Source organism: Salmo trutta, chromosome 32 (assembly GCF_901001165.1).
Source record: "Salmo trutta chromosome 32, fSalTru1.1, whole genome shotgun sequence".
In the NCBI taxonomy this organism is placed as follows: Eukaryota; Metazoa; Chordata; class Actinopteri; order Salmoniformes; family Salmonidae; genus Salmo; species Salmo trutta.
Genome location: NC_042988.1, coordinates 27,408,280 through 27,432,739, shown reverse-complemented (window position 1 = coordinate 27,432,739; position 24,460 = coordinate 27,408,280). Strand labels below are relative to the sequence as shown.

The following is a 24,460-nucleotide window of genomic DNA, read 5'->3' as shown; positions in this document are numbered from 1 at the left end:
CAAAGCAGCAAACTTTTGGTTACTGGCCCAATGCTAGGCTACCTGCTGCTCATTGAGACAGTCAACATGGAGCTCATTGTCTCAAAGGTATGAAAAATGGTTTCCATAAAAAATACATGTCCTTAATTGTTGACCCTCTTAATCAAAACATAAGTGCTTCACTATGCCCACTGCTACAGTATACCCCCCCCCCCATATCTTTATATCAATGCAAATCCACCCTCTGGACCTTTCCCTACTTAAACAATGTCTAACAAGACAAGAGCATCTCCCACCAGTTCAGCTTCAACACAAACCATGTTCCTTCCATGTCTGCTGCTGCAAATTTTATTGGTCACATGCACATGTTTAGAAGATGTTTTTGTGAATATAGAGAAATGCTTGGGTTTCTTACTCCAACAGTGCAGTAATATCCAACAATTCAAACCAATACACAATATACACAAACTTAAACGTAAAATAATGGAATGAAGGAATATGTAAATACAAGGACGAGCAATGTCGGAGTGGCATAGAATAGAATACAATATATAAACTGTTTTTCAGTCTCTCGGTCCCAGCTTTGATGCACCTGTATTGATCTCGCCTTCAACAGGCAGTGGGTCGGGTGGTTGTTGTCCTTGATGATCTTTTTGGCCTTCGTGTGCTGTAGGTGTCCTGGAGGGCAGGTAGCTTGCCCCCAGTGATGCATTGGGTGGACTGCACCACCCTCTGGAGAGCTCTGTGGTTGAGCGCGGTGCAGTTGCCGTACCAGGCGGTGATACAGCCCAACAGGATGCTCTCAATTGTACATCTGTAGAAGTTTGTGAGGGTTTTAGGTGCCAAACCAAATTTCTTCATCCTCCTGAGATTGAAGAGGCACTGTTGCACCTTCTTCACCACACTGTCTGTGTGGGTGGACCATTTCAGATCGTCAGTGATGTGTACGCCGTGGAACTTGAAGATTTCCTCCTGCTCCACTGCGGCTGCCCTCACCGGAAAAAAGGCTTCTGGCTTTAATGACTACAATGGGAGGCAGAGTGCTGGTTTCAAGCGCAGGCCGCATCAGGTGTTTATTAGCAAAGGACCACAGGAGGAGGCAGATAGCTGGGTCCAGGGACAGGCATAAGGTCATACACAGGGACTCCAAAAAGGTATCAGTACAGGCAGGAAAAAGTTTAATAACGTAGTCCGGGTAATCAGGCAAGAGGTGGACGACAGGAAATCTGATAGGCAAATGTACAGGCGGGGAAAAGGCAAAAAGGCTTTGTTAGTGAGGATGGCCAAAAACTACGATACACAGGAAAACGAATACGGAAATAAACAGCGCTTTGACTAGACCGTGTAACAAAACAAACAATACCTCACAATGATGGGGTTCAAAGAACTGAACTAAATAGTGCGTGTAAATGACATACAGGTGTGTGAACAGGTGATCAGAATTCAGGTGACTGGGATCTGGAGAGTGAGCTGCGTTCAGCGGATCTACAGTTGAAGTCGGAAGTTTACATACACTTAGGTTGCAGTCATTAAAACTCATTTTTCAATCACTCCATAAATTTCTTGTTAACAAACTATAGTTTTGGAAAGTCGGTTAAGACATCTACTTTGTGCATGACACAAGTCATTTTTACAACAATTGTTTACAGACAGAATATTTCACTTATAATTCACTGTATCACAATTCCAGTGTCACGCCCTGGCCATAGAGAGGGTTTTGTTCTCTATTTTGGTTAGGCCAGGGTGTGACTAGGGTGGGCATTCTATGTCCTTTTTTCCATGTTTTGTATTTCTTTGTTTTGGCCGGGTATGGTTCTCAATCAGGGACAGCTGTCTATCATTGTCTCTGATTGGGAGCCATACTTAGGCAGCCTGTTTTCCTTTGGATTTTGTGGGTGGTTACTTTCTGTTTAGTTCATGTTCCTGACAGAACTGTTTTAGCTGTCGTTTGTTTTCTTGTTTTGTTGAAAGTGTTCTATTAAAAGTTAATGATGAGCACTCACCACGCTGCGCCTTGGTCTACTCCTTTCGACGGCCGTTACATCCAGTGGGTCAGAAGTTAACATACAAAGTTGACTGTGCCTTTAAACAGCTTGGAAAATTCCAGAAAATGATGTCATGGCTTTAGAAGCTTCTGAAAGGCGAATTGACATACTTTGAGTCAATTGGAGGTGTACCTGTGGATGTATTTCAAGGCCTACCTTCAAACTCAGTGCCTCTTTGCTTGACATCATGGGAAAATTAAAATAAATCAGCCAAGACCTCAGAAAAAAATTGCAGTCCTCCACAAGTCTGGTTCATCCTTGGGAGCAAATTTCAAATGCCTGAAGGTACCACATTCTTTTGTACAAACAATAGCATGCAAGTATAAACACCATGGGACGACTCAGCCATCATACAGCTCAGGAAGGAGACATGTTCTGCCTCCTAGAGATTAATTTACTTTGGTGTGAAAAGTGCAAATTAACCTCTATGGGCTAGGTGGGATGCTTGCGTCCCATCTACTCAACAGCCAGTGTAATCCCGTGGCGCGATATTCAAATACCTTAGAAATGCTATTACTTCAATTTCTCAAACATATGACTATTTTACAGCATTTTAAAGACAAGACTCTCGTTAATCTAACCACACTGTCCGATTTCAAAAAGGCTTTACAACGAAAGCAAAACATTAGATTATGTCAGCAGAGTACCCAGCCAGAAATAATCAGACACCCATTTTTCAAGCTAGCATATAATGTCACATAAACCCAAACCACAGCTAAATGCAGCACTAACCTTTGATGATCTTCATCAGATGACAATCCTAGGACATTATGTTATACAATACATGCATGTTTTGTTCAATCAAGTTCATATTTATATCAAAAAACAGCTTTTTACATTAGCATGTGACTAGCATTCCCACCGAACACTTCCGGTGAATTTACTAAATTACTTACGATAAACGTTCACAAAAAACATAATTATTTTAAGAATTATAGATACAGAACTCCTTTATGCACTCGCTATGTCCGATTTTAAAATAGCTTTTCGGTGAAAGCACATTTTGCAATATTCTGAGTAGATAGCCCGGCCATCACAGGCTAGCTATTTTGACACCCACCAAGTGTGGTACTCACCAAACTCCGATTTACTATTAGAAAAGTTTGATTACCTTTGCTGTTCTTCGTCAGAATGCACTCCCAGGACTTCTACTTCAATAACAAATGTTGGTTTGGTTCCAAATAATCCATAGTTATATCCAAATAGCGGCGTTTTGTTCGTGCGTTCAAGACACTATCCGAAGGGTAAAGAAGGGTGACGCGCCCGATGCGTTTCGTGACTAAAAATGTCTAAATATTCCATTACCGTACTTCGAAGCATGTCAACCGCTGTTTAAAATCAATTTTTGTGCAATTTTTCTCGTAAAAAAGCGATAATATTCCGACCGGGAGTCATTGTTTTCGTTCAAAGAGAGAGAAAGTAAACATGGTGCCGGATCGTGCACGCGCCTCCAGTGTCATTGTCCTCAGATCGACCACTATCCAAATGCGCTAATGTTTTTCAGCCATGGCCTGCAATGTCACCATTCATCGTTCTGGCGCCTTCTGAGAGCCTATGGGAGCGTTAGAAAATGTCACGTTATGCCAGAGATCCCCTGTTTTGGTTAGAGATGATCAAGAAGGCCAAGAAACAGTCAGAGAGAGCGCTTCCTGTTTGTAATCTTCTCAGGTTTTGGCCTGCCAAATGAGTTCTGTTATACTCACAGACACCATTCAAACAGTTTTAGAAACTTTAGGGTGTTTTCTATCCAAATCAAACAATTATATGCATATTCTAGTTACTGGGCAGGAGTAGTAACCAGATTAAATCGGGTACGTTTTTTATCCGGCCATGCAAATACTGCCCCCTATCCCCAACAGGTTAATCCCAGAACAACAGCAATGGACAGATGCTGGAGGAAGATGCTGGAGGAAACAGGTACAAAAGTATCTATATCCACAGTAAAACGAGAGCTATATCAACATAACCTGAATGGCCACTCAGCAAGGAGGAAGCCACTGCTCCAAAACCGCCATAAAAAAGCCAGACTACGGTTTGCAACTGCACATGAGGACAAAGATGGTACTTTTTGGAGAAATGTCCTCTTTTCTGATGAAAGAAAAATATAACTGTTTGGTCATAATGACCATTTATGTTTGGAGGAAAAAGGGGGAGGCTTGCAAGCCCAAGAACACCATCCTAACTGTGAAGCACAGGGGTGGCAGCATCATGTTGTGGGGGTGCTTTGCTGCAGGACGGACTGGTGCACTTCACAAAATAGATGGGATCATGAGGAGGAAGATTATGTGAAGAAACATCTCAAGACATCAGTCAGGAATTTAAAGCTTGGTCACAAATGGGTCTTCCAAATGGACAATGACCCCAAGAACACTTCCAAAGTTGTGGCAAAATGGCTTAAGGACAACAAAGTCAAGTTATTGGAGTGGCCATCACAAAACCCTGACCTCAATCCCATAGAAAATTTGTGGACAGAACTGGAAAAGCGTGTGCAAGCAAGGAGGCCTTCAAACCCGACTCAGTTATATCAGCTCTGTCAGGAGGAATGGGCCAAAATTCAACCAACTTATTGTGGGAAGCTTGTGGAAGACTACCTGAAACGTTTGACCAAAGTTAAACAATTTAAAGGCAATGCTACCAAATACTAATTGAGTGTATGTAAACTTCCGACTCCTTCTTCTTATTATTTTTTGAGGGAACAAAACAGGTGGGGCTCTGGTCTTTATTTTATTGGTCTTTATTTTATTCATATGGAGAGAGAGTGCCCCCTGTTGGTGAATCAACAAAACTAACACCAGGTGTTTCATTGTGTTATTATCTGATACATCATTAGAATTGTTCCTCATGTATCCCATTTACATTACATTTACATTACATTTAAGTCATTTAGCAGACGCTCTTATTCAGAGCGACTTACAAATTGGTGCATTCACCTTATGATATCCAGTGGAACAACCACTTTACAATAGTGCATCTAAATCTTTTAAGGGGGGGGGGGTTAGAAGGATTACTTTATCCTATCCTAGGTATTCCTTAAGGAGGTGGGGTTTCAGGTGTCTCCGGAAGGTGGTGATTGACTCCGCTGTCCTGGCGTTGAGGGAGCTTGTTCCACCATTGGGGTGCCAGAGCAGCGAACAGTTTTGACTGGGCTGAGCGGGAACTGTGCTTCCTCAGAGGTAGGGAGGCAAGCAGGCCAGAGGTGGATGAACGCAGTGCCCTTGTTTGGGTGTAGGGCCTGATCAGAGCCTGAAGGTACGGAGGTGCCGTTCCCCTCACAGCTCCATAGGCAAGCACCATGGTCTTGTAGCGGATGCGAGCTTCAACTGGAAGCCAGTGGAGATAGCGGAGGAGCGGGGTGATGTGAGAGAACTTGGGAAGGTTGAACACCAGACGGGCTGCGGCATTCTGGATGAGTTGTAGGGGTTTAATGGCACAGGCAGGGAGCCCAGCCAACAGCGAGTAGCAGTAATCCAGACAGGAGATGACAAGTGCCTGGATTAGGACCTGCGCCGCTTCCTGTGTGAGGCAGGGTCGTACTCTGCGAATGTTGTAGAGCATGAACCTACAGGATCGGGTCACCGCCTTGATGTTAGTGGAGAACGACAGGGTGTTGTCCAGGGTCACGCCAAGGTTCTTAGCACTCTGGGAGGAGGACACAATGGAGTTGTCAACCGTGATGGCGAGATCATGGAATGGGCAGTCCTTCCCCGGGAGGAAGAGCAGCTCCGTCTTGCCGAGGTTCAGCTTGAGGTGGTGATCCGTCATCCACACTGATATGTCTGCCAGACATGCAGAGATGCGATTCGCCACCTGGTTATCAGAAGGGGGAAAGGAGAAGATTAATTGTGTGTCGTCTGCATAGCAATGATAGGAGAGACCATGTGATATGACAGAGCCAAGTGACTTGGTGTATAGCGAGAATAGGAGAGGGCCTAGAACAGAGCCCTGGGGGACACCAGTGGTGAGAGCAAGTGGTGCGGAGACAGATTCTTGCCATGCCACCTGGTAGGAGCGACCTGTCAGGTAGGACGCAATCCAAGCGTGGGCCGCGCCGGAGATGCCCAACTCGGAGAGGGTGGAGAGGAGGATCTGATGGTTCACAGTATCAAAGGCAGCAGATAGGTCTAGAAGGATGAGAGCAGAGGAGAGAGAGTTAGCTTTAGCAGTGCGGAGAGCCTCCGTGACACAGAGAAGAGCAGTTTCAGTTGAATGACCAGTCTTGAAACCTGACTGATTTGGATCAAGAAGGTCATTCTGAGAGAGATAGCAGGAGAGCTGGCCAAGGATGGCACGTTCAAGAGTTTTGGAGAGAAAAGAAAGAAGGGATACTGGTCTGTAGTTGTTGACATCGGAGGGATCGAGTGTAGGTTTTTTCAGAAGGGGTGCAACTCTCGCTCTCTTGAAGACGGAAGGGACGTAGCCAGCGGTCAAGGATGAGTTGATGAGCGAGGTGAGGTAAGGGAGAAGGTCTCCGGAAATGGTCTGGAGAAGAGAGGAGGGGATAGGGTCAAGCGGGCAGGTTGTTGGGCGGCCGGCCGTCACAAGACACGAGATTTCATCTGGAGAGAGAGGGGAGAAAGAGGTCAAAGCACAGGGTAGGGCAGTGTGAGCAGGACCAGCGGTGTCGTTTGACTTAGCAAACGAGGATCGGATGTCGTCGACCTTCTTTTCAAAATGGTTGACGAAATCATCCGCAGAGAGGGAGGAGGGGGGGAGGGGGGAGGAGGATTCAGGAGGGAGGAGAAGGTGGCAAAGAGCTTCCTAGGGTTAGAGGCAGATGCTTGGAATTTAGAGTGGTAGAAAGTGGCTTTAGCAGCAGAGACAGAAGAGGAAAATGTAGAGAGTGTTACGAACCGGCTCAGAGTTCGCAACAAAAGGGAGACAACGTGGAGACAAGGAGTATCAAAAATATATATTTATTCGATACCATAACTAGCACAACCAAAAACAAGGTGTCTGCATGGAGAGAGTTTCCCCAAAGACTGTGGAAGAGTTGTCTTTATCCTGGGACACACCCGAGCCCAGGTGTTTCCCATCAAGCTGACGACCCTTCCAACTCCGCCCACTGGCATCCTAATAAGGAACAAGAGCAAAGAGAGAAAATACAGCAGACAGAGCGGGAGGGTCGTCACAAGAGGAGGGAGTGAAAGGATGCCAGGTCCGCAGGGAGGCGAGTTTTCCTCCATTTCCGCTCGGCTGCCCGGAGCCCTGTTCTGTGAGCTCGCAATGAGTCGACGAGCCACGGAGCAGGAGGGGAGGACCGAGCCGGCCTGGAGGATAGGGGACATAGAGAGTCAAAGGATGCAGAAAGGGAGGAGAGGAGGGTTGAGGAGGCAGAATCAGGAGATAGGTTGGAGAAGGTTTGAGCAGAGGGAAGAGATGATAGGATGGAAGAGGAGAGAGTAGCGGGAGAGAGAGAGCGAAGGTTGGGACGGCGCAATACCATCCGAGTAGGGGCAGAGTGAGAAGTGTTGGATGAGAGCGAGAGGGAAAAGGATACAAGGTAGTGGTCGGAGACTTGGAGGGGAGTTGCAATGAGATTAGTGGAAGAACAGCATCTAGTAAAGATGAGGTCAAGCATATTGCCTGCCTTGTGAGTAGTGGGGGAAGGTGAGAGGGTGAGGTCAAAAGAGGAGAGGAGTGGAAAGAAGGAGGCAGAGAGGAATGAGTCAAAGGTAGACGTGGGGAGGTTAAAGTCACCCAGAACTGTGAGAGGTGAGCCATCCTCAGGAAAGGAACTTATCAAGGCGTCAAGCTCATTGATGAACTCTCCAAGGGAACCTGGAGGGCGATAAATGATAAGGATGTTAAGCTTGAAAGGGCTGGTAACTGTGACAGCATGGAATTCAAAGGAGGCGATAGACAGATGGGTCAGGGGAGAAAGAGAGAATGTCCACTTGGGAGAGATGAGGATTCCAGTGCCACCACCCCGCTGGCCAGATGCTCTCGGGGTATGCGAAAACACGTGGGCAGACGAGGAGAGAGCAGTAGGAGTAGCAGTGTTATCTGTGGTAATCCATGGTCTACTGGTCATACCATACGTGTGTCTGTGTGTTTGTGCACATCCTTCCTTTCTCTACCAGATGGTTTTTGAACGGCTATTCTCATTAGTTTAACCATAGTGAATCTCCAGCACAGAAATACACTGCAGAGTCCTCTGACTTCAACTGGCTCATGTGCAGATAGAAATTAGTGCTGTCCTTCGATGCTGTGAATCGATCCTGTACTACCTGGGCATTGCTCTTGTAACCGTCAGAATAATAGTAAATTATCCATTCAAGTCCTTTTCCAGGTGCTTGGCGTATCCAGTGCATATAAGAGCTGCTTATAGTGATTCCACTACAGGCACATGTGAGTTTGAGGGATCCTGCAGGGGTCCCCTGGACTGACTGTTCAGCCTGTGTGAGTACGACCTGACAGTGGACACCTGAGGGAGAGGAATGACAGGTCAGATCAATCAAGGAGTCACATCAGTATCACAGCAAAACAGGTTATACTGATCAGACTACAGTCAGGAACTCACAGGAGGTGGCTGCCAGCAGCAGCAGCAGAGATGTAGGGAACATGGTTTGTGTTGAACCTGAAATGGTGTGAGCTGCTCTGCTCTACTTTCCAGGACTCATAGGGACGTAATAGGACTCTCAATTACAGAGAGGTTTTTATAAAGCAGGAGGTAGAGGGAGAGAAAGGAACAGAGGGGCTACAGTAAAATACATTTGCATAAGCGGAGGATATACAGTTGAAGTCGGAAGTTTACATGCACCTTAGCCAAATACATTTAAACTCAGTTTTTCACAATTCCTGACATTTAATCCTAGTAAAAATTCCCTGTCTTAGGTCAATTAGGATCACCACTTTACTTTAAGAATGTGAAATGTCAGAATAATAGTAGAGAGAATTATTTAATTCAGCTTTAATTTCTTTCATCACATTCCCAGTGGGTCAGAAGTTTACATACACTCAATTAGTATTTGGTAGCATTGCTTTAAATTGTTTAACTTTGGTCAAACGTTTCGGGTAGCCTTCGACAAGCTTCCCACTTTAAATTGGGTGAATTTTGGCCCATTCCTCCTGTCAGAAATGGTGTAACTGAGTCAGGTTTGTAGGCCTCCTTGCTCGCACAAACTTTTTCAGTTCTGCCCACAAATTTTCTATGGGATTGAGGTCAGGGCTTTGTGATGGCCACTCCAATACCTTGACTTTGTTGTCCTTAAGCCATTTTGCTACAACTTTGGAAGTGTTCTTTGGGTCATTGTCCATTTGGAAGACCCATTTGCAACCCAGCTTTAACTTACTGACTGATGTCTTGAACTGTTACTTCAATATATGGATATTCTTTTCCTACCTCATGATGCCATCTATTTTGTGAAGTGCACCAGTCCGTCCTGCAGTAAAGCACCCCCACAACATGATGCTGCCACCCTCACGGTTGGGATGGTGTTCTTCAGCTTGCAAGCCTCCCCCCTTTTCCTCCAAACATAACAATGGTCATTATGGCCAAACAGTTCTATTTTTGTTCATCAGACCACAGGACATTTCCCCAAAAAGTGCAATCTTTGTCCCCATGTGCAGTTGCAAACTGTAGTCTGGCATTGTTATGGTGGTTTTGGAGCAGTGGCTTCTTCCTTGCTGAGTGGCCTTTCAGGTTATGTTGATATAGGACTTGTTTTAGTGTGGATATAGATACTTGTATACCTGTTTCCTCCAGCATCTTCATAAGGTCCTTTGCTGTTGTTCTGGGTTTGATTTGCACTTTTGCACCAAAGTACCTTCATCTCTAGGAGACAGAACGCGTCTCCTTCTTGAGCGGTATGACGGCTGCGAGGTCCCATGGTGTTTATACTTGCGTAATTTTGTTTGTACAGATGAACGTGATACCTTCAGGCATTTGGAAATTGCTCCCAAGGATGAACCAGACTTGTGGAGGTCTACAATTTTTTTTGGAGGTCTTGGCTGACTGTTTTGATTTTCCCATAATGTCAAGCAAAGAGGCACTGATTTTGAAGGAAGGCCTTGAAATACATCCACAGGTACACCTCCAATTGACTCAAATGATGCCAATTACCCTATCAGAAGCTTCTAAAGCCATGACATAATTTTCTGGAATTTTCCAAGCTGTTTAAAGGCACAGTCAACTTAGTGGATGTACATTTCTGACCCACTGGAATTGTGACACAGCGAATTATAAGTGAAATAATCTGTCTGTAAACAATTGTTGAAAAAATGACTTGTGTCATGCACAAAGTAGATGTTCTAACCGACTTTCCAAAACTATAGTTTGTTAACAATACATTTGTGGAGTGGTTGAAAAATGAGTTTTAATGATTGCAACCTAAGTGTATGTAAACTTACGACTTCAACTGTATGTAATTAATGGGAATATCAGTAAGGGAAAAAATATTTAGTAACAGTGCAAGCTATAAATACTCTGGTGTGTTGTCCATGTAAAAGTCCAGATTTCTACTGGAGGATAATGTTAGGCAGGACTGTGATACAATGAGCATTACTCTCTGCTAGTATTTTTTTGCATCATAACCCATTAGTGTCAATTGTCCCCAGTCTTTAAATTGTTGCATGTATTTGTGTTTATATCATAATACTTAGTATATTTTTGATAGTACAAAGATTAGGCCTTGTTCTTCAGTATTGGCCACGTTAATCATAAGAATGATAAAAACAGTAAGGGATCATGAATTAGTTCATTGAATGTTTAATAGACATCAATTAGAATACCTTCAAGTCATATCAAGAGTATTATTGGCAAACAACTCACATATACATTTCCAGCACCGCCAGTACTGGGTATATAATCGTTTACAAATGTGATGTTGAGAAACATCTCTGTTCTATTTAATTTAATAAGTCTATTATAAGCTAGAATGAATCCCTGGAGGAAGGGTTTTGCACAGCTCTGGTCATGGTTTGTATCACTGTGTCTCACAGACACAGTAATTAACATCTGTGTCTTAGCCTTTAATTTGGTGTATTGCACTTGTGAATGTATGAAAGTTAAATATTTTTAAGAATTTCTTTTGAATTTCGCGCTCGGCAGTTTCACCGAATGTTGTCAAAACGTTCCGCTAGCGGAACCCCTATCCCAAACAGGTTTTAAGTCTGGAAGTTGTTCCCTTGTAGAAACACTGTACTGCTAGAGCTGTCATAACTAGAACTGATCTTTAGTCAGTCTACAGTGGAAGTACTGTTAATGCATGTATAACCAACACACTCCAAACCTTTGCCTTCAGCTTGTCCTATCTAGTAAGAATATATAGAAAACCCAGAGAATTTGCAGGAGATGCTGAAAGCCTTTTATAACCACTGGACCAGAATGGATGAGTTCAATACAACAGCAGACACCTGTAATGAGGAACACACATCAATACACAGCACTGTCAGTTTTCTTCAGAAATTAGAAATGATCAGTTCAGAGTTGTAATAAATATCAATTTGTATGAACAGAGAAACTCACAGGATACAGATGCCAGCAGCAGCAGAGATGCAGGGAACATGGCTTGTTTTGAAGCTTAACTAGTGGGAGCTGCTCTTCTCTTCTCTCCAGTACTCAGAGGGCCTCTAAGGACAGACAGGCATTGTTTAAGTAGGGAAATAATCAGAGGGAGGGTTTGCATTGACATGGAGAGATGGTGGGAGATACAGTATATAAGAGGGTATATAAGAGACACTTTAGGACCACCACCACTATTACTGTATACAACCTTTACAATGTGAAAACTCACATACCCTCTTTAGATTATGTTGGTGATTTTACCACTTGAAACTAAATAATTTAGTTCATCCACGTGTTCATAAAACTATTCGGCATACATCGGCAAGAAAATTAGATGAATGACAAATTGTAAAAAGAATATTAAGCAACAGCTACATTCATGTTCCTATTCTAAAATAAAACTTCTAGAGGAATGATACCTATGAACTGAAACATTACATGATACTTCAAAGCATTGCAGTTCCTCCATCAGCTGAAGTATTGAGACATCAGTAAAATGAAGATGATGGGATATCTCTTGGCGTATCAACAACACTATAACAACATATCTAACAGGTGTGTTATCTCTGTGTCACTGTGTTATGATACTGTATGTGAACATTTAAGGTATATGGGTCTAATTTCCTTATAATGCCCAGATGATGTATGTGCACGTGCTTGTGCAAGTACATCCTTTCTATTCCAGATGGTTTTTGTACGGATTCTCCCATTAGTTTAACCACTGTTACTCTCTAGCACAGTAATACACTGCTGTGTCCTCACTCTTCAGACTGTTCATCTGTAGGTACAGCTTACTGCTGAAGTCGTATCTGGAGATGGTGAATCTACCCTGGACTGACTGGGAAGAAGAGATTGGTCTACTAGCTGTGCTAATAAAAGCAATCCACTCCAGTCTTTTCCCAGGAGCCTGTCTGATCCAACCCATCTCATAGCTTCTGAAAGTGAACCCAGAGACTGTACAGATCAGTTTGTGTGATTCTCCAGGATTTTTAACCACTGGTCCAGACTCAGTCAGTGTCTGACCATGAACACCTGTGGAAATAAAGAGTAGTGTCACGGTTGTCGTAGGAAGGAGTGGACCAAAGTGCAGCGTGTGTGTCATTCCACATTTTATTTACACTGTGAAACTATGCGATACATAAACTAAAGAACAAAACAACAAACCGTGACGCAGAGTTGAACCATACACCACTCAAAAAACAATCTCCCACAAACCCAGGTGGAAAAAAACCCTACTTAAGTATGATCTCCAATTAGAGACAACGAGGACCAGTTGTCTCTAATTGGAGATCATCCCAAACAAAATCCAACATATAAATACAAAAGTAGAACCTTACAACATAGAAAACTAAACTAGAACACCCCCCTGTCACGCCCTGACCTACTCTACCATAGAAAATAACAGCTTTCTATGGTCAGGACGTGACTAGTACAGATATTGTTGAAGCTAAAAGCTAATGTGTCAATGCATTTCCTTCATAAACGTATAATTAGGTTGCATATCCTCACCTGTTAGATATACTGTCAGTAAGAGTATTCCTGTGGTAGGAAACACGGTGATCTGTGTAGTTCTTTAAAGGTAGTTGAGACAGTCCTCAGCAGATACAACCTTCAACAGAGACATTAATAAAGATGGAGGACAAGTGAGTTTTGCATGAGCTCCTCCTCACTGGGAGGATCAATCAAAGGAGGCTTTAGGCCATCTTGAGATGTTCTGTTATGATAAGATTTTTAACATTTCTATTTAACCTTTATTTAACTAAGCAAGTCAGTTAATAACAAATTATTATTTCCAATGAATCAACGACACCTTTATTTACAAGACACAAGATACTGCTCTTTGTTTTCCTATTATGGTATTTTTTTTTTTAGCAGGTAGATTGGTGGAGAAAACAATTCCCATTTGCAACACTAACTCTGATAAAGAGTTGCCAGGACAGTTTAAAAAGGTTTTTAATTTAACCTTTATTTTATCAGGGAGTCATACTGAGACCAAGGTGTCTTTTGCAGATGAGCCCTGAATTACATAAATTACAGAAAATACACAATTCAAAATATACAGACAAAATGCAAGCATAAAGAAAAACAAATGTATTCATCATTAAAAAGGTCATCAATCAGCTTTCTGCACTAGAGGAAACAGAACATCAAATTGAATAACATTTTGAAGATTGTTCCACAAATAAGGTGCAAGAAACAAAAATCTGATTTACCTAACTCAGTAGCGACCAAAGGAATTTCCAGAGTTAGCCATCTCTGAGACCAGTTGTGGTAACTCATCCGGTTGTGGTAACTCCTATGTCTAAAGTTTAGTAATGATGTTTGGTACAGTGTGATTTTTTTGTAAAAGGGCGTTATAAATGAAAACATAGCAACGTATCAACCTTAATATGATGAAGGGTATACTTCTGAAACAACCACTGAATCAATCCCAATTCAAATTGTAATACATTTTTAATAGTGAGGGTATTGCATTAAACCTACAGTATATCTGTTCTTATCCTACAGTAGACCTATGTAATGTCTATTGACTGATACTACAGTACATCTAAACTCAACATAAAAAGAAATGTCCTCTCACTGTCAAATGCATTTATTTTCAGCAACCTTAACATGTGTAAATATTAAAATCAATTTCTATGCTATTTTTCTCGTAAAATAGCGATAATATTCCAACCGGGCGATGTTGTATTTATTCAAACACTGAAAGAAAAACATGGAGTCGTCTCGTGCATGCGCGCTCCAGTGTCATTGTTCTCAGCAGGACCACTCACAAAAACTCCTGCTGTTTTTCGCCCAGAGACTGGAGAGCTCTCATTCCTCATTCTGGCGCCTTCTGAGAGCCAATGAAAGCCTTAGAAAATGTCACGTTACAGCAGAGATGCTGTATTTTTGATAGAGATGCCCTAGAAGGAGAACAAATTGTCAGACAGGGCACTTCCTGTATAGAATCTTCTCAGGTTTTGGCCTGCCATATGAGTTCTGTTATACTCACAGACACCATTCAAACAGTTTTAGAAACTGTAGAGTGTTTTCTATCCAAATCTACTAATAATATGCATATTCTCGTTTCTGGGCAAGAGTAGTAACCAGATTAAATCGGGTACATTTTTTATCCAGCCGTGCAAATACTGCCCCCTATCCCAAACAGGTTAATCCCATCTAGTCCAGTGCTTTTCCTGCAGGTTGTCTTATCCAGTGCATGCCATGGCTACTAAATGTAAAGCTAGATCCCTTACTGGAGAGGCTTTTTCAGGACTGGACCGGAGGGAATGACTCCAGACTCTGGACATTTAAACCTGATGGAAGGAAAGAGATATTAAAGTAATGGAGGTTGTAAAATCTTCTGAGGTCTGATAGGCAGACAGCTAGGCTTATTTTAACCCTTGCTATACCAAACTAAATGGGTTGGAAGCAAGGGGAAATAACGTGCGAGTTGAGATAAATACAAGAGATGATTCAGACAGCAACATGAACATGATATTATTATGGAGGTGCAGGGATTCTTTTCAGATGTAACTGTCAGCAGGCATTAGTATGTGACGACCAATACAGCACGGCTTGGAACGCTGCTTGTCCAATCAGCATCCAGTATCCAAACAACCTGTTTTATAGTGTAGTATAGCTGATACCAAATGACATACTGTGCCATGTTTGCATATGATTGCCTACATTGTCTCAAAACTCTGAGTGGTTCTTAAATCTGCATTTTGTATTGTCAATTAATGTATCAGTATGTATTTTGGAGTGACACTTTAATAATTGTTTCTAACTTTCCACTCTTGCCTATAGGACAATGCTCATGTTAATAGTAGCTCAGTTGATGGTTTACTGGTTGCTTTGGTTCTCAGGGGATTGTGTGCAGTTTGTAGTCTGCTTTACTGATGCTCTTCTGCCCTCTGTTGACTGTGTTGCCAGTTAGACTCTCTGATGGGTTTTTGTACAGATCCTCCACTCACTCATACCACTGTGTCTCTCTTGCACAATAATACACAGTAGAGTCCTCTGCTCTCAGACCAGACAGCTTCAGATACACCATGCTGTTAGAATTATCTCTGGTGACTTCTATCCGTCCTTCAACACTTTTTGCATATGCAGTTCCACTAGCATCAGGACAGCGATCACTCACCACAGATTAGACAAAGATTTTTTTCTTCAACAAGCAGGACGCACAGGATGTACTTCGAACACCTGACATGGCCAACATCTCCATCATTGGCAAGAGAAAGAGACGCAGGTACAGAGGACACTGAGCTGGGTGCCTCGTAAGGATCCGCAGACGGCGAGTGGGAAAGCTGCTGTTACCGTCAGTATTACTTGCCAATGTACAATCATTGGACAATAAATTAGACGAGGTACTATCATGAATATCCTACCAACAGGACATCAAAAACTGTAGCATCTTATGTTTCACGGAATCATGGCTGAATGATGACATGGATATTCAGCTTGCGGGATACAAGCTGCACCGGCTAGGTAGAACAGCACACTCCGGTAAGATGCAGGAGGGGGGACGGTCTGTGCATATTTGTAAACAACAGCTGGTGCATGAAATCTAAGGAAGTCTCCAGATTTTGTTCGCCTGAAGAAGAGTATCTTATGATAAGCTGTAAACCACATTATTTGCCAAGAGAGTTATCATCTATATTTTCGTGGCTGTTTATTTACCACCACAGATGGATGCTGACACTAAGACCGCACTCAGTCAGCTGTATAAGGAAATAAGCAAACAGGAAACCGCTCACCCAGAGGTGGCACTCCTAGTGGCCAAGGACTATAATGCTGGGAAACTTAAATCAGTTTTACCTAGTTTCTATCAACATGTTAAATGGGCAACCAGAGGGGAAACACATTCTAGATCACCTGTACTCCACACACAGAGATGCGTACAAGCTCTCCCTCGCCCTCCATTTAGTAAATATGACAGAATTCTATCCTCCTGATTCCTGCTTACAAGCAAAAAATTTAAGCAGGAAGCACCAGGGACTCGGTCTATAAAAAAGTGTTCAGATGAAGCAGATGCTAAACCACAGGACAGTTTTGCTAGCAGAGACTGGAACATGTTCCAGGATTCTTCCGATGGCATTGAGGAGTACACCACATCAGTCACTGGCTTTATCAATAAGTGCATCAAGGACATCGTCCCGACAGTGACTGTACGTATATACCCCAACCAGAAGCCATGGATTACAGGCAACATTCGCACTGAGCTAAAGGGTAGAGCTGCCGCTTTCAAGGTGCGGGACTCTAATCCAGAAGCTTATAAGAAATCCTGCGATGTCCACTAAAGAAACCAAAAAACAGGCAAAGCACCAATACAGGGCTAAGATTGAATCGTACTACACCGGCTCTGACGCTCGTCTTATGTGGCAGGGCCTGCAAACCATTACAGACTACAAAGGGAAGCACAGCCACGAGCTGCCCAGTGACACAAGCCTACCAGATGAGCTAAATCACTTCTATGCTCGCTTCGAGGCAAGCAACGATGAGGCATGCATGAGAGCATCAGCTGTTCCCAACGACAGTGTGATCACTCTCTCCGTAGCCGTCGTAAGACCTTTATATAAGTCAACATTCACAAGGCCCTCAAACGAACATTATGTTTCGTGTATTAAGAAGAGTCATGAAATAATGGTATGTTATACATAATTTATATTAAATCATATTACATTTGTATACTTCCCACAACAATATCACAAACACATTAATATAAGTGGCCCCTGTAAGAAATGTAAGTATGTTGTCTCAAGTTTTTGGAAAACTTCTGAATCTGGCCTATTGCCCTTTGACACAACCTTTCATCACTGTCATCCTCTCCCTCTGTCTGTTCAAGAAATTCAGAAAATACCTTACGAATGTATTTTAAACAACACATGAAACTAAATAACAAAATAATTATAATAATGAACATTTCACATTCTGAACAAATAGATGGCTGAACTTCACTCCATACATTTTTTGAATCATAGTTTGTCGTTTTTCTCCAACATCTGCAGTACATCACGGTTGTTTTTTTTTTTACATATATGTCACTGCACTTTTTCAATGATACTGTACATTGGTCATTTTTTAGGGTTAATCAAGATTATTATATCAGAAAAATGGCTTTATCAGAGTGCAGGTGTATCCTTGGTAGAAGTCATGCTTTGGAAGCTTTGAACTAATATACCCAACACTCATTTTGATAGACATGCCTTATTAAACACATTCTTAAACTCTCTCCCTTATACACAATTATAATGAAGACATAGTAAAGTATTTCCGGGTAGGTACCCAGAACAGCTATGAGAAACCACATAGAGCAATTTATTACTTTAGTTCAGCACTCATTGTTCAATGCAATTCTTGAAAAGTGTGTTATATTTATTACGAACACAAACATGAATATGGTCATTGTGTGTGATGAGTAGCAGTGAATGACTGAAAATATTAAATAATATAATTAATACAACTGTTAAAAAGGTATATAATATAAATGAAACCGTGATTAAAATATCTGATTCTTTGATCCATCTCGCCATTTATTCAAACCAAATGCAAATCGTGTTCATGTGGTTGAAACATTGCATGGTTACCAGCCATCAGCTGGCTTCTACAAAATACAGTTTCTCCTCAGTTGAAACAAGATAGTGAGAATTAGATCATGAAAGTGTATAGGAACAGTCCCTACAGTCCCTGGGCTACTTAACTGTCTATCTGAATCATCAGAGATGCTAAACTGGGACCCTGAAACACACAGGTGACAGACTGGAGTTCACCAAGCATGATGCCACACAGCTGTGAGGGTCACAGAGGGGAAGAGAGAGGGGTGGGGTGTGTGAGAGGAACATACAGAACTGAGAAAAGGAGAGCAGGGCCTGTGTGGAATGGAATGGATTATCAAACATAAACCCTTAGATTATGGAATGGATGCATTAATAGTTACTTTTCATCAGTTTGACCAACATCATGGAAAATATGCTGTTTCTGTGCGACTTAAAACATACAAATTATGACAAAAGTAACTACAAATATGTTTATTCCATACTCTAAGTATGTATGATTAAATAGTCCGTTTATATTGATATGTTCAGTCAATTTGATCAGTATCTGTGACTATTTGGCTACTTGTAAATTTTACCTTTTAAAAATGACGTTACAGTTTCAATATATCAGGCCCAGAAAGTCAGACATAATGAGGTAAAGTTCTCCTGGTTCAGTTTTATCAGAGGGTCTACGTCATCAGAGAATGGTCCTTGGTGGTGCTACAGACCACAACTGGAGCTGAAAACATCTGCATTTTCATCCTTTCTGTATTTTGCATGTCTTAACTGTTTGAAACTGTTTGAAAAGTAACAGTCCACTTTAGATGGAGTGCTCTGTCCATAATAAGTCCTGAGACAGGATACACTGGGGCTTACGTTTAGTTAACATGTCTCGACACGTTCAACATTCATTGGTTCTACTTAACAGAAACATAGGACACAATTGCAGAATAGCAACCAATGAAGAGAAAATTAAGAGAAAATGAAAATGAGAATATGACCATTCCAATTCATAGCAGTGAAATGCTCTCCCATATGGGTCCAGAGTGTAGTCAGTGTGCAGACAGTACAATCCTGTCAACCCTCAAGTCCATGGAGGTGTTTTTGTATTGATGTTTATCACTGTGGCCACTCCCATACACAGTGACTCACACCGTTACAAAACCCATGTCACATACAGCCACAGAATCCTCTCAGTAAAACTCACTGAAACCTCCAATGTCTCCATGTGGACAATATATTTTCCAATCCTGTCATTTACAACAACCATTGAAGTTCAATTCAAGCAAATTTTTAGATCACATTATTTACAGTGTACAGAAAATAGTTGTTCCCCAGTGTATGTCAGTATTAACATTTTGAATGTTGAGATTTCTTTGTCTGAAGTAGGCCTAAAGAGTATGGACATTTGTTTGAGTGTATAATGTGTTTAAATGTACAAGCACATATAGGTTAGCTGCCTATAGACAATCAGAATGTATATGTCTGTGTTCCTTAGGTGTCAGCACTCTCACACTCTGTGCTTGGTAGAGGTGGTAGGTTTTTGTCATGGACTGTAACATTGTGACCCGCTGTATGGCACAGTGGTTTAACCCTGTACAAAAACCTTCCCACCACTCTGTGCAGGGCCAAAGATGGAATAAACATGTGCACCTTTTCACAACAACCATAACATGATTTATTGATTTTAATCTGATGAACAGTATGTCAAATTATGTTTTACTACTTATTAATGACTATTTGATTAGTTTGGGCTTTCAGATTTTACTCTGTCAGGCATTTTGACCATGACAGTGATTAACACACCCTGCTGAGGACAGTTTTAGAGACAGTAAATAAGTACATTTTTAGTTCTTATTTAAAGTAAAAAATATTTGTATGTTTTCAGAATCCAATAATTTGAGTAGCTGTTTAAATGTTTTCTCTTGTAATTGCATATGTGATGAAGTAGGTAGCCATTTTCCACCACAGTGGTTTTTATTATAACGTGTTACACTGTGCCCTTGTAGTTACCATGATGACACACACCCAGACAAAAACCTCTCCACACACCAGAGACCAATACATCTATCTACCTGTAGTCATCACAAATCTCTATGATTCAATAAATTATCTTAATTTGTCCTCAGCCAATAGAGTTAATCTTGTGAGATATTATAATCCAAATGTATATGAAGAAATGCTAATCCATTCTCACCGTCCGTTGTGTCTGACGGATAGTGTGCACAGATGAGCATGATTAATAATACAAATAAAATACAACTTAGAGTGAGTTATGCAGCATCTCTTTAGGTTGTAAAATAAATGTTCATTGCACTACAGGAATATGAATGAGAATTTATATGAATGTGGAGTGTTACATATTATAGTACAGTATTGGGACATCATACTGTAGAACAGTGGTATTCTAAGAAGGGGCAGTGACCCCTAGGTGGGCCACAGAGGTATTGCGTGTGCATATGTGGCATAGTTTTGACTGGGTGGTTTTGGTGCAACTGCCCCAGCAATTTCAGTCACATTGCCTCTCGAGCACAATAATAAACTGCAGAGTCCTCTGATCTGAGACTCTTGGCTTTTAAGAACTGGGTGTTTATGGAGACGTCCTCAGTCAGAGTGAACTGGCCTTTCAGGGAGTCTGAGTAGTCTGGTGCATCTGTTGAACCAGAGTTAATTATCCCAATCCACTCCAGAGCTTTGCCTGGTTTCTGCCTTATCCAGTTCATGCAGTAGTCTGTCATATCAAACCCAGAGATTTTATTGGACAATATAACAGTGTCTTCAGGTCTTTTCACCTGAGAAGGTGACTGATCCGTCTCTTCACAGCAAACTCCTGCAAACATTACGTAGGCCATTGTATAAATTATTAATTCAACAGATGTAACTTTTCTGGTTAAAATGTACTGGCTTCATACTCACCCAATGTGCATGCTAGTGTGAAAATAACAATCCCACAGCTGTTCAAAATCATTCTGGTTTCTGAAATGTCACATAACTCTAGTACCTATTGTATGAGTTGAATGATGAGTTGGCAACATACTCATTTATATATAGAGTGGGAAGGGAAGTAAGTTTGCATAGCTCGCCCTCTGGAGGTTGGCCACAGCTGGCACTGGGCTATTAACCTTATCTCCTGTAGGTTCACTTAAATTGTCTTACCATTTATTACACAATGCTGCATAGAATAGACTTATTCTATATTTTCCATATTAAAAAAGAACGATGTTGAATAGCACTAGAGATCAAATCAAAGTTGCCATAACAACTGCAAATCATATACACGACCAATAAACTTTGATTTGGTTTGATCTCCAGCACTATTCAACATCATTCTCTGAGTAATACTTACTGTATTTAATGTGGCAGAGATGAGGGCCAGTCTATTATTACAGTGAAAAAGACTTCCTTCATGGTGTGACCAAAAGGCTCATTAACAGCTTCTACTCCCAAGCCAATAGACTGCTGAATAATTAATCAAATGGCCACCGGACTACTTACATTGACAGCACCCCCCCATTTATTTTGTACACTGCTGCTACTCGCTGTTTATTATCTATGCATAGTCACTTCACCCCTACCTACATGTACAAATTACCTTGACTAACCTGTACCCCCACACATTGACTCGGTACAGGTACCCCCTGTATATAGCCTCGTTATTGTTATTTTAGTTTATTTTGTAATTTTTTTCTTAAGTATTTCTTGAACTACACTGTTGGTTAAGGGCTTGTAAGTAAGCATTTCACGGTAACGTCTACACATGTATTCGGCGCATGTGACAAATAAAGGGTTTATTTGAAATATTTGTAGTAGTTTCTTAATCATAATGGTGAATTTGTCATGACGTCATGACGTTGGCCTGTTGGGGGAGGTTTATGACCCCCATAAATACCTTTCCCCTTTTTCCTCTCGCTTCTCTACCGATGTGACTATTGAAATTTGTTAACATAGAGAGTCTGGGAACATCAAAAGGGGGAAACAGAACCCTCTTTCGGTAATCCAACCAGTTGAAAATATGCATTGGTACTTAATGAATATGATGTCAGATCAGTTGGCGTCTGAGACATTATTACTGATGATAGGACGACATAAACTGTATCTTGGAAAGTCTACACATTCTAGTTATCAGATTCACATGGAATTGTTGTGCAATTTAAATGTTTAAATATGAAACTATTTGTGAAAAGATTAAATGTAATTTTAGCTTCTAAATGAGAGAATTGGTTTTCATGAGTGAACTATGCTCAACTCAGTGGCCCCGCCCATGTGAACAGACATCGTTTGTAAACTATGAAACACGGCCCTCTCTCCCAACCCTATATAAGCCCCTTTACGAAAATGTAACTTCCTGTTCCGAGGACTTGAGGACGACGGTCCTACGTTAAAAGGGCTCAGATAATAACCTAATGAAATTAGCATTGTGTTCAATGTAAAGGTGACGATTGACACGCCGAAAGGATGAATTTTACTATACCAGCCAGAATATAGCATGAGCTTAAAAGTATGGCAACTTGGTATGAACTTTGAACTCTTATTCACTCCAGAAGTGATACCTCCTAGCCATTGAGTTAGCAGCAGCCGCAGTAAACGTTGGCTAGGAAAGGACGGACGACATATCCAGTCTAACACACAACGATACTACAACGTATCCAGTTTACCACCAGAGACATTCTTCAGAGGACAAGAGATCCCTGCTGGGCAACCCGGCCTTCCATCTACAACCAACCTATTGAAGCACAGCTCACAGTAAATATTCCTTGAATTTTCTTTTTCCAAATGGGCGGTTATTTAGAATGCATAAGATTCCATATTTACGATAGCATAGCTTCTCCCCTTGTTACTCAGTCTTCCCGCTCTTTCATTCAAAACCCAACCCCCTTTCTTTGTTTAACCAGCAGTCATCTGTTCCGTCCACTAGGGAAGTTTTCCTTTATGACATAATTTGTAATCAATGTATGATCCATTCTGTGTAGATGTAATTCTGTGTGATTATTTAGGTATTTAGTAAATAAATAATTTAACCAAATTTTGTATTGCTGATTCAACTTGTTAGCCAGGGTTCGTGAAAATAGAAATATATACAGAGCAGTTTGTCAGACCAGGAGGCATCCCGAAAATCACATAGCACCCAAATGGATTGGCCTACAAGATGAGACTCTCATAAACAGCATGAACACAATGTTATTCTCCATTTTGTTCTACGACCCCCACAAGTCTCACGAAGGTAACCCGGTACCAGTTTAAGAAATGAATGGAAGTACGGAATTATTGTTGTGCCAACAAAAAGGGGTTAAATGTTTAAAAAAAATAAAAAAAATCCTGAGCTTTCACATACACTATACACTACCTGTAACGGTCGTCGTACATCATGGACCAAGGCGCAGCGGATTGAGTGCTCATCTTAACTTTAATAGAACACATAACAAAAAACCAAGAACACGATCGAACAGTGTTGCATGCTAACACACAGCAGTACAACAACAACTTCCCACAAAGGGACAGGTGAAACAAGGCTACCTAAGTATGACTCTCAATCAGCAACAACGATGTACAGCTGTTCCTGATTGAGAGCCATACCAGGCCAACACAAAGAAATACACAACATAGAAAACCATAGAAATACAAAACAAGAACATTACCTAAAAACCCCGGAACACATAAATCAAACACCCCTCTTACATAAATACATATCCCATAAAACCCCGAACCACATAAAACAAATACCCCCTGCCACGTCCTGACCAAACTACAATAACCAATAACCCCTTATACTGGCCAGGACGTGACACTATCGGTTAAATGTTTTAGAACACCTACTCATTGAAGGTTTTTTCTTTTTTTAAACTTTTTCTAAATTGTAGAATAATAGTGAAGACATCAAAACAATGAAATAACACATTTGGAATAATGTAGTAACCAAAAAAGTGTTAAATATATCAAAATATATTTTATATTTGAGATTCTTCAAATAGCCACACTTTGCCTTGATGACAACTTTTTCTATGCAATCTCCATAGACAAACATCGGCAGCAGAATGGCCTTAGTGAAGATCTCAGTGACTTTCACCATGCACCGTAATAGGATGCCACCTTTCCAGAGAGTTACATTTCTGCCCAGCTAGAGCTGCCACGGTCAACTGTAAGTGCTGTTATTGTGAAGTGGAAACATCTTGAAGCAACGGCTCAGCCCCGAAGTGGTAAGCCACACAAGCTCACAGAACGGGACAGCCGAGTGCAAAACCGCAGAGCGTGTGAAAAAACTATCTGTCCTCGGTTGCAACACTCACTACCGAGTTCCAAACTGCCTCTCGAAGCAATGTCAGCACAAGAACTGTTCATCAGGAACTTCAAGAAATGGGTTTCCATGGCCGAGCAGCCACACACAAGCCTAAGATCACCCTACGCAATGC

The 24,460-nt window shown here is 41.5% G+C and overlaps 1 protein-coding gene across 1 annotated transcript in view; it reads right to left on the bottom strand.

Moving 5' to 3' along the window:
• The window catches only part of LOC115171600 (uncharacterized), a 332,786-nt gene that overhangs the window by 58,684 nt on the left and 249,642 nt on the right, over positions 1-24,460 (bottom strand). The gene's annotated exons all lie outside the window — the stretch shown is intronic.